General features: G+C 43.0%; 1 pseudogene; it reads left to right on the forward strand.

Annotated features, from left to right (window-relative positions):
- Positions 1 to 338: 338 nt before the first annotated feature.
- On the forward strand, positions 339 to 2,247 carry LOC129024541 (SERPINE1 mRNA-binding protein 1-like; annotated as a pseudogene).
- Positions 2,248 to 9,414: the final 7,167 nt, after the last annotated feature.

The raw sequence follows: 9,414 nt of genomic DNA on the forward strand, positions 1-9,414 counted from the left end.
TATTCAGAATCTACCAAGAACTCAAACAAATTTACAAGAAAAAAACAAACAACCCCATCACAAAGTGGGCGAAGGATATGAACAGCCACTTCTCAAAAGAAGCCATTTATGCAGACGACAGACACATGAAAAAATGCTCATCATCACTGGCCATCAGAGAAATGCAAATCAAAACCACAATGAGATACCATCTCACACCAGTTAGAATGGCGATCATTAAAAAGTCAGGAAACAGCTTTTCTTGACCCGGCCATCTTGTGGGAAGAGCTGAAGCAGGGGCTCTCGGCTCTGCGTGGCCCGCTGCAATCCGTGGAGGAATGTGCCCCCGAGCCACCATCATGCCTGGGCACTTACAGGAGGGCTTCAGCTGCGTGGTCACCAACCGATTCGACCAGTTATTTGTCGACAAATTGGACCCCTTCGAGGTGCTGAAGGCAGCGGAGAAAAAGAAAAAAGAAGCCAGCAGGGGCGGTGTTGGGGGCCCTGGGGCCAAGAGCGCAGCTCAGGCCGTGGCCCAGACCAACTCCAACGCGGCAGGCAAACAGCTGCGCAAGGAGTCCCAGAAAGATCGCAAGAACCCGCTGCCCCCCAGGGTTGGCGTGGTTGACAAGAAAGAGGAGACGTAGCCACCCATGGCGCTTAAGAAAGAAGGAATAAAAGAATTAACCTAAAAAAAAATGCAAAAATTAGCGGGGTGTGGTGGTGTGTGCCTGTAATCCCAGCTACTTGGGAGGCTGAGGCAGGAGAATTGCTGGAACCTGGGAGGCTGAAGTTGCAGTGAGCCAAGATCTCGCCACTGCACTCCAGTCTGGGCCACAGAGCGAGACTCTTTCTCAAAAAAAAAAAAGAAGAAGAAGAAACAGTATGCATGTAGGTTTTCTCTATGTCTGTTCATAGCTTGATGGCTTGTTTCTCTTTAATGTTGAATAATAACCCATGGCATGGATATACCAGAATTTCTTTATCCACTCACTTATTGGAGGATATCTTGGTTGCTTTGAATTTTTGGTAATTATAAATAAAGCTGCTAAAACATTAAAAAAAAAAAGAAGAAGAAAGAAGGAATAAGACGAGTTGGAAGAAGACCTGATCAACAACTTCAGGGTGAAGGGAAAATAATTGATAGAAGACCAGAAAGGCTACCACCTCGTGAACGAAGATTCGAAAAGCCACTTGAAGAAAAGGGTGAAGGAGGCGAATTTTCAGCTGATAGACCAATTATTGACCGACCTATTCGAGGTTGTGGCGGTCTTGGAAGAGGTCGAGGGGGCCGTGGACGTGGAATGGGCCGAGGAGATGGATTTGATTCTCGTGGCAAACGTGAATTTGATAGGCATAGTGGAAGTGATAGATCTGGCCTGAAGCACGAGGACAAACGTGGAGGTAGCGGATCTCACAACTGGGGAACTGTTAAAGACGAATTAGCTGACTTGGATCAATCAAATGTGACTGAGGAAACACCTGAAGGTGAAGAACATCATCCAGTGGCAGACACTGAAAATAAGGAGAATGAAGTTGAAGAGGTAAAAGAGGAGGGTCCAAAAGAGATGACTTTGGATGAGTGGAAGGCTATTCAAAATAAGGACTGGGCAAAAGTAGAATTTAATATCCGAAAACCAAATGAAGGTGCTGATGGGCAGTGGAAGAAGGGATTTGTTCTTCATAAATCAGAGTGAAGAGGCTCATGCTGAAGATTCGGTTATGGACTGTCATTTCCGGAAGCCAGCAAATGATATGACGTCTCAGCTGGAGATCAATTTTGGAGACCTTGGCCGCCCAGGACCTGGCGGCACGGGAGGACGAGGTGGACGTGGGCGTGGTGGGCGCCCAAACCGTGGCAGCAGGACTGGCAAGTCAAGTGCTTCTGCTCCTGATGTGGATGACCCAGAGGCATTCCCAGCTGTGGCTTAACTGGATGCCATAAGACAACCCTGGTTCCTTTGTGAATCCTTCTGTTCAAAGCTTTTGCATGCTTAAGGATTCCAAACGACTATTTAAAAAAAAAAAAAAGACTGTCATTCATACTATTCACACCTAAAGATTGAATTTTATCTGTTTTAAAAATGAACTTCTCTTGCTACACAGAAGTAACAAATATGGTAGTCAGTTTTGTATTTAGAAATGTATTGGTAGCAGGGAAGTTTTCATAATTTTCAGAGATTATGCATTCTTCATGAATACTTTTGTATTGCTGCTTGCAAATATGCATTTCCAAACTTGAAATATAGGTGTGAACAGTGTGTACCAGTTTAAAGCTTTCACTTCATTTGTGTTTTTTAATTAAGAATTTAGAAGTTCCCCCAATTACAAACTGGTTTTAAATATTGGACATACTGGTTTTAATACCTGCTTTGCATATTCACACATGGTCAACTGGGACATGTTAAACTTTGATTTGTCAAATTTTATGCTGTGTGGAATACTAACTATATGTATTTTAACTTAGTTTTAATATTTTCATTTTTGGGGAAAAATCTTTTTTCACTTCTCATGATAGCTGTTATATATATATGCTAAATCTTTATATACAGAAATATCAGTACTTGAACAAATTCAAAGCACATTGGTTTATTAACCCTTGCTCCTTGCATGGCTCATTAGGTTCAAATTATAACTGACTTACATTTTCAACTATATTTACTTTTTAAATGCATAACTTTCCCATTTTAAAATCTAAACTAAACATCTTAATTGGTGAAAGTTGTTTAAACTACTTTTTGTTGGTAGGCACATCCTGTCAAGTGAAGTAGTTTTACAGGTATGGGTTTTTTTCTCCCCCTCCACCAGGGTAGGTGGAATAAGTTGAGTTGGCCAATGTGTAATATTTAAATTGTTCTGTAAAATAAGTGTCTGGCCATTTGGTATGATTTCTGTGTGTGAAAGTTCCCCAAATCAAAATGGTACATCCATAAACAGCAACCATTTAACCCTTCCTTGTTCTAAAACAAACAAAAACCAAAGGGCCCTGGTTGGCAGGGTGAGGCGGGGGAGTATTTTAATTTTTGGAATTTGGGAAGCAGACAGCTTTACTTTATAAGCTTGGAACAGCAGCACTATACATGAAATATAAACCAAAAATCTTTACTGTTTCTAAATTTCCTAGATTGCTATTATTTGGTCGTAAGTTGAGTATTCCACAGAAAGTGGTAATTATCTTTTCTGTCTTCCTCCATTAGAAAATTAGATTAATAATGGATTCCTATAATGGGAGCAATCACCACTTATTAAAACACACATAGAATGATGAATAAAAAAAGTTTTCTAGGAAAAAAAAGTCAGGAAACAACAGGTGCTGGAGAGGATGTGGAGAAATAGGAACACTTTTACACTGTTGGTGGGACTGTAAACTAGTTCAACCATTGTGGAAGACTGTGTGGCGATTCTTCAAGGATCTAGAACTAGAAATACCATTTGACCTAGCCATCCCATTACTGGGTATATACTCAAAGGATTATAAATCATGCTGCTATAAAGACACATGCACACGTATGTTTATTGCAGCACTATTCACAATAGCAGACTTGGAAACAACCCAAATGTCCAACAATGATAGACTGGATTAAGAAAATGTGGCACATATACACCATGGAATACTATGCAGCCATAAAAAAGGATGAGTTCATGTCCTTTGTAGGGACATGGATGAAGCTGGAAGCCATCATTCTCAGCAAACTATCGCAAGGACAAAAAACCAAACACCGCATGTTCTCACTCATAGATGGGAATTGAACAATGAGAACACTTGGACACAGGAAGGGGAACATCACACACCAGGGCCTGTCGTGGGGTGCGGGGAGGGGGGAGGGATAGCATTAGGAGATATACCTAATGTAACTTATGAGTTAAAGGGTGCAGCACACCAACATGGCGCATGTATACATATGTAACAAACCTGCACGTTGTGCACATGTACCCTAGAACTTAAAGTATAATAATAATAATAAAAAAATAAGGCCTCTAGCAGTGGAATTAGAATCTCCTGAGTAAGAGCAGCCTCTGATTTGCTGGTATCCTTATCCATTCCATTGGTCTGCTCTCCTCAGAGAGTTAGGCTGTAGGTTAGGGAGGCAAAGGCCCTTGAATCGCTCTTTTCCTGAAGAAAAGAAGGGAAATGGTCCATTATTGAGGCCCTCCTGCACATGTAGCCCTGTGCTCTGTGCTCTAGATATCTTCTCTTATTGACCTTGACAACTACCAGGTAGGGCATTTTCATTACCCCATGTCACAGATGAGAACTCCAAGGCCATATAACAGGAAGTGAGGGTAGAAAACAGGGGCCAGCCTGAGTTTCAGGCCCCTACCTTGGGGAAAGATGCCAACTCATTGTGGGGAAAACTGTTCTAATGTCACAGAAAGGCCCAGTCCTGCCTACCTTCTAGATTCTTGGTCTAGAAGAGGCACCTTCTCCCAGCCATGGGTGGGAATGCCCACTATGTTTGCTGAGCCTTGTCCTAAAGGGTGTATGTGCCTTGGAAGCATGCCCTAGGATTCAACCACTTACCAAGCCCTTCCAAGAGGAGATCACGAAGATGATGTCACTGAAGCTCCCCAAGCAGACAAATATGCACAAACCTTTATAAAGATGTTTGAAAGCAATTTATAAAGGAATAGTACATCCTGCGCTGGAGAAATGGGGTTGACCTTGGATATAGGGCTCAGAATGGAAGATATCCAAGACTGATGGCACATTCTTGGGCTAGATATTCATCTCTCTGTTCAATTCATATTTTGTACATAATTTATAATTTTATATTTCCTCTAGCAGATAATCCCAGAGCTCTAGCCTGGCCCTAGGCTGTGGCAGCCATAACCATAAAATGCTGAGACAGAAAGCGAAGAAGAAATCAAGTAGAGAAAAGCAAATGCCTATGCACGATCTGATTTCTTTCAGATCCTGGATATGTGGGTCGGTATTTATTTGCATGTCTGGAATTTGTTCTAACTAGCCACCTCTGCTCATTAACTTCTTCTATGTACTTCTCTTTTTCTCCAAAAAGCCTCACACAACCTGGGCACTTGAAATAAGTACATACGATAAATGACCTGGTTTCTCTAATAACAAATATATATATATATATATAGAGAGAGAGAGAGAGAGAGAGAGAGAGAGAGAGAGAGCGAGAGAGAGAGAGAGAGAGAAACATTTAACAGTTTGTGCAGTGCTTTCACATAAATTATCTTATCGGATCACCAACCCCAGAGTCCTACCAAAGAGTTCTTAATATGTCTATTTGACAGATGAGGAAACTGATATTCAGAGAGGTAACATGAGAGGAAGATGGTAAGTGGAGCACACACTGGAGAGGGATGCAGGAGTCCTATGTACAAGTCCTGGCATGGCTACTTATTCATTCTATGGCCTTGAGAAACTTATTCCCCTGCTCTGTGCCTCAGTTTCCTTAACTATAAAATGAGGGGATTATATCAGATCATGGATGAAACTTTAAACAACAGATGATAACTATCCGGAGCACTGCCTGGAGACAGATTCTGAGGCACATCTGGGCTAAGGAGGAATTCCAGCATAACCATAATAGGTTCATTGCCCAACGCACACAGCAAGTCAATATACCAAGACATCGGGTTGCAGCGGAAAAAGAGGTTTAATCATAGAGTCACTGAATGAGGAGATGGGAGGAAATGTCAAACCTTTCTCACGGGAAATGGTTGAGGCTAGGAATTTTAAGGGATTTGGAGTGGGCCAAAGTGTGGAGATCCTTGACTAGTTGAAGAGTGCAGCGTGAAGTCATGAGAAAGGGGATGAAGAAGTTGTTATTCTCATGCTGATTTCATTTCTCCGTGGGGGTCTTCAAACTGGTTGCTGAAATTTGGGGTCTGAAAAACATCTTAAACAATCCTTAAACAAAAGCCTTATGATTCTAATGTCAGAGAGCCTGTCCATAGAAACAGTGGGGATGCAAACAGTGAGAATCTAGTGCTACCTGACCTTCAGCAATAAGGGAGTGGGCCAAAGTTCAGCCTGATTCATGCTTTATTATAAATATATTTCTGCCCATAAGCCAGCACGCAATTCTATCAGCCCTGTGGAGATGGTTTCACTGGGATAGATTAGGAGGGGAGCAATAGCACAGGCGCTCCCTTTTTTTAGTCTTCCTTTTGCTGTCTTTGGGCTACAGGGTATTTTTGAGCCCATTCCAGCTCTGAGAGTTTTGGGTTTCCAAGTGGTTTGCCCCTGAGGTCGCCCAGAAGAGCTGAGACTGGGCTCATTCCTCTGCCCAATAGGCTTTCTACCTGCCAAGCTCCACTGTGAAGCACTAGACTTAGAATTGACTTCGGTCCTAGGCATTTAATCAATATTTGCTGAGTTTTTGCTTTGTAGTTTAGGGAAATTCACTTCTCTTCTTTGAGCCTCAAGTTCTTCCCTCATTTAGCAAATGGAGCTAACTAGACATCTATCATAGTAACATACCAAGCAAGGGGCAGATCTGGCCTCCAGGCCAAGAGCTCCCTCACTGCGTGGCATTTCTTCCATCAGGGTGACTGGTAGGCTTGTGAGACTTCAATGAGATAAATTCTTCACACCAATTTCTAGCAATTGTGTCTCACCAAGTTTTCAGGGGTGGAAACAGACTCAGTAAGGGGTGCAGCTAATGATGGCTGATAGCATGGGCTCTTGAAGGAGGCTGCTGACATTTACATCTTGACTCTGCCACTGTTTAAACTTAGGCAAGTTACCAGGCAGTGCCCCCATTTCTCTATCTGTAAAATACAGCTATTACTAGCATCTACCTTATAAGGTTATGAGGACACAAGTGAATGCATAGAAAAAGCTTAGAAGAGTGTCTGGCTCATTGTTAATGACCAATAGATGTTCACTATTATTATCGTCCAAGGTAACTGTATGGCAGATGTGCCTGACAGCAATAACTTAAGCGTACCCTGCAAATGACCCAATGGTCTAGGAAGAATGTGTGCTCAGAGTTCCAAGCTAAGGAATCCAGGAGTGGCCAACCCGGAGATTCATTCCTTATCTTTGAGGAACATCTGAAGCTTTGGCTCATTCCTTGGAACACGGACATGAAAGGAACTGAGGCCCTTTGTTTTGGGTTAAATGGAGGTTGCTAGGGGAAGAGTGCTATGTAAAAACGCTGTATAAATTGCATGCTTTTTGCAAATGGTAGTGGTTCCCCTGACTAGTCCTCTACCACTGAACCTTCCCTGTAAGTCCCCCCAGTAAACTCTATGTCTTGTTTGCTGCCTCCTGGTCTCTTCTTCGACCTCTCAGACATGGTGGCATCTCTGTTGAAGTCAATAGGGGTCCAACACAACAGTAATGCAGCAAGCCACAGGCAGAACCGGCCTCTAAGCCAAGAGCTCCCTCACTGCATGACACTTCTTCCATCAGGATAATCCAGGAATGAGTGAGTGAGCAGGGACAAGAATCCTAGGTCCTGAGCAGTGCTCAGAGCTGGTTTCTGACTGAGTTTATGAAGAGTGGGCTTGTCTCAGGGCCTGTGGGCAAGGTGGCAGCAGTCCAACTGTGTAACTGTGTGAGGGTGTCATACTTCTCCTCCTCAGCTCTGCAGAGCGTGGGCAGAGAGAGAAAGGAAGCCTGCACAGCGGCGGGTAGCAGGGAGACCTGGGAAAAGAACTCTTACCTCCAGGCTACCCTCTTCTTTTTCTTCCTCTCCCTCTTTCTCCTCTTCACCACCTCCTCCTCTCCATCCTCCTCTCCCTTTCTCCTCTTCCTTCTTTTTATTTTTTAAAGATTTCTCATTGTATATTTTTCAGATTATGAAAGTAACATGTATTTTTAAAAGTAACATGTTACTTTTAAAAATAACAGCTTTATTGAGATTGAAGGGAATCAAAATATTATATCCCAAAATACATTTCTTTGACATATTTTGAGATGGCTGTCAGAGGCCCAGCAAACAGAAGCGTCCCTGCAAAGCTGTCTTTTGTGGGGACAATTTGCACCTGTGGAGAATCTGCATTGATGCAGCCAGGCCTTCCCTTGTCAGCATCTGGGAAAGATGAACCAAGAGTCTCACACCTTAAAGATCTGAAAGAAACATTCACCATCTATTCTCTCTGAGGGCTGCTACCTGTGAGGGTTCATCTACCTAAGGAGACGACCTTTGCTCCTCAAGCCTCCCTTCTGCCCCTCCCATAACCTGTCCTGCCACCATAACCTGATTTACCACCATGACCTGTTTTTGGCCATGCCTCAAGGAAGCTCCCATTCTTTCTGTAACCTCAAGATAGTATATAAGCTTCTGCATCCCATTGTGGGGTTGGGTAATCATCTGTGATGCTCCCCGTGTACACATGAATAAATTGTATGCCTTCTCCCCTCCACCAGTTAGCCTGCCTTTTGTGAACTGATTTTTCAGTGAACTCTACAGTATCTACTTGAGCTCTCTGAAACTGCCTTTGCAAAAATAACAACAGGAAATTATTACAGTGAAAGAGATCTGACCTAACCAACTCCATCTTGCTTCTAACCTCCAAGATGTTCTTGTTCATTCCTGGGGGTAGGCCAAACAACTTTTGGAGAAACTTAGTTTATAGTTTAATGTTGAAACAGATGATAGCTGCCCTTTCCCAAAACAAGCCCCCTTCTTGTGTGGGAACTAAACTGCCTTTGCCAGACTAAGAAATTAGCCATAAGATTATAAATTATGGTTTAGGAGCCACTGTGGTAAAACTTGAGATCAGTGCTTGAGATATTTTGCAGATCCTTTATTCTGATGCACCAGGTGATGCCATCAAGATCGAAAAACTGGCTTATCTGGTCTTCTGGCCTCCACCCAGGAACTAACTCAGCACAAAAGAACAGCTTCAACTCCTTATGAGTTCATCTTTGACCCGACCAATCAACACTCCTCACTTTCTGACCCCTATCCACCAAATTATCCTTAAAAACACCGATCCCTGAATTTTTGAGGTAACTGATTTGAGTAATAATAAAACTCCCATGTCCCATACAGCTGGCTCTGCATGAATTAATCTCCTTCTCTATTGCAATTTCCCCATCTTGATAAATTGGCTCTGTCTAGACAGCAGGCAAGGAGAATCCAATGGGAGGTTACACCTTCACACCTTTATATCCCCTTCCCTGATTCAGCTGGAGCCACTGACGGGCAGACCATTCCCCTGAAACAGTGCCACTCCCCTGAGATGGCACCTGAACTTTGACAGCAAAGTTCAGGGGAAAGAAATACCCAAATGATATAGGATAGGGTTCAAGCTTTTCCTTCTTCAGGAGTAGTGTGTCTCTGTGGCTGGAGGTGTGCAAACAGAGGCTGTGAGAACAATTGCTGGGGATGCTACAAAAGGGCTTGGGGCATCAGATGCTGGTGGTAATGGACGTGGAGTGGAAATAGATAAATCCATATCCTTTCCTTCTTTGAGAGCTAGCATTTGGACATTGTGCCCAGTTGTTTTCCA

The sequence above is a fragment of the Pongo pygmaeus genome, chromosome X (genome assembly GCF_028885625.2).
Source record: "Pongo pygmaeus isolate AG05252 chromosome X, NHGRI_mPonPyg2-v2.0_pri, whole genome shotgun sequence".
In the NCBI taxonomy this organism is placed as follows: Eukaryota; Metazoa; Chordata; class Mammalia; order Primates; family Hominidae; genus Pongo; species Pongo pygmaeus.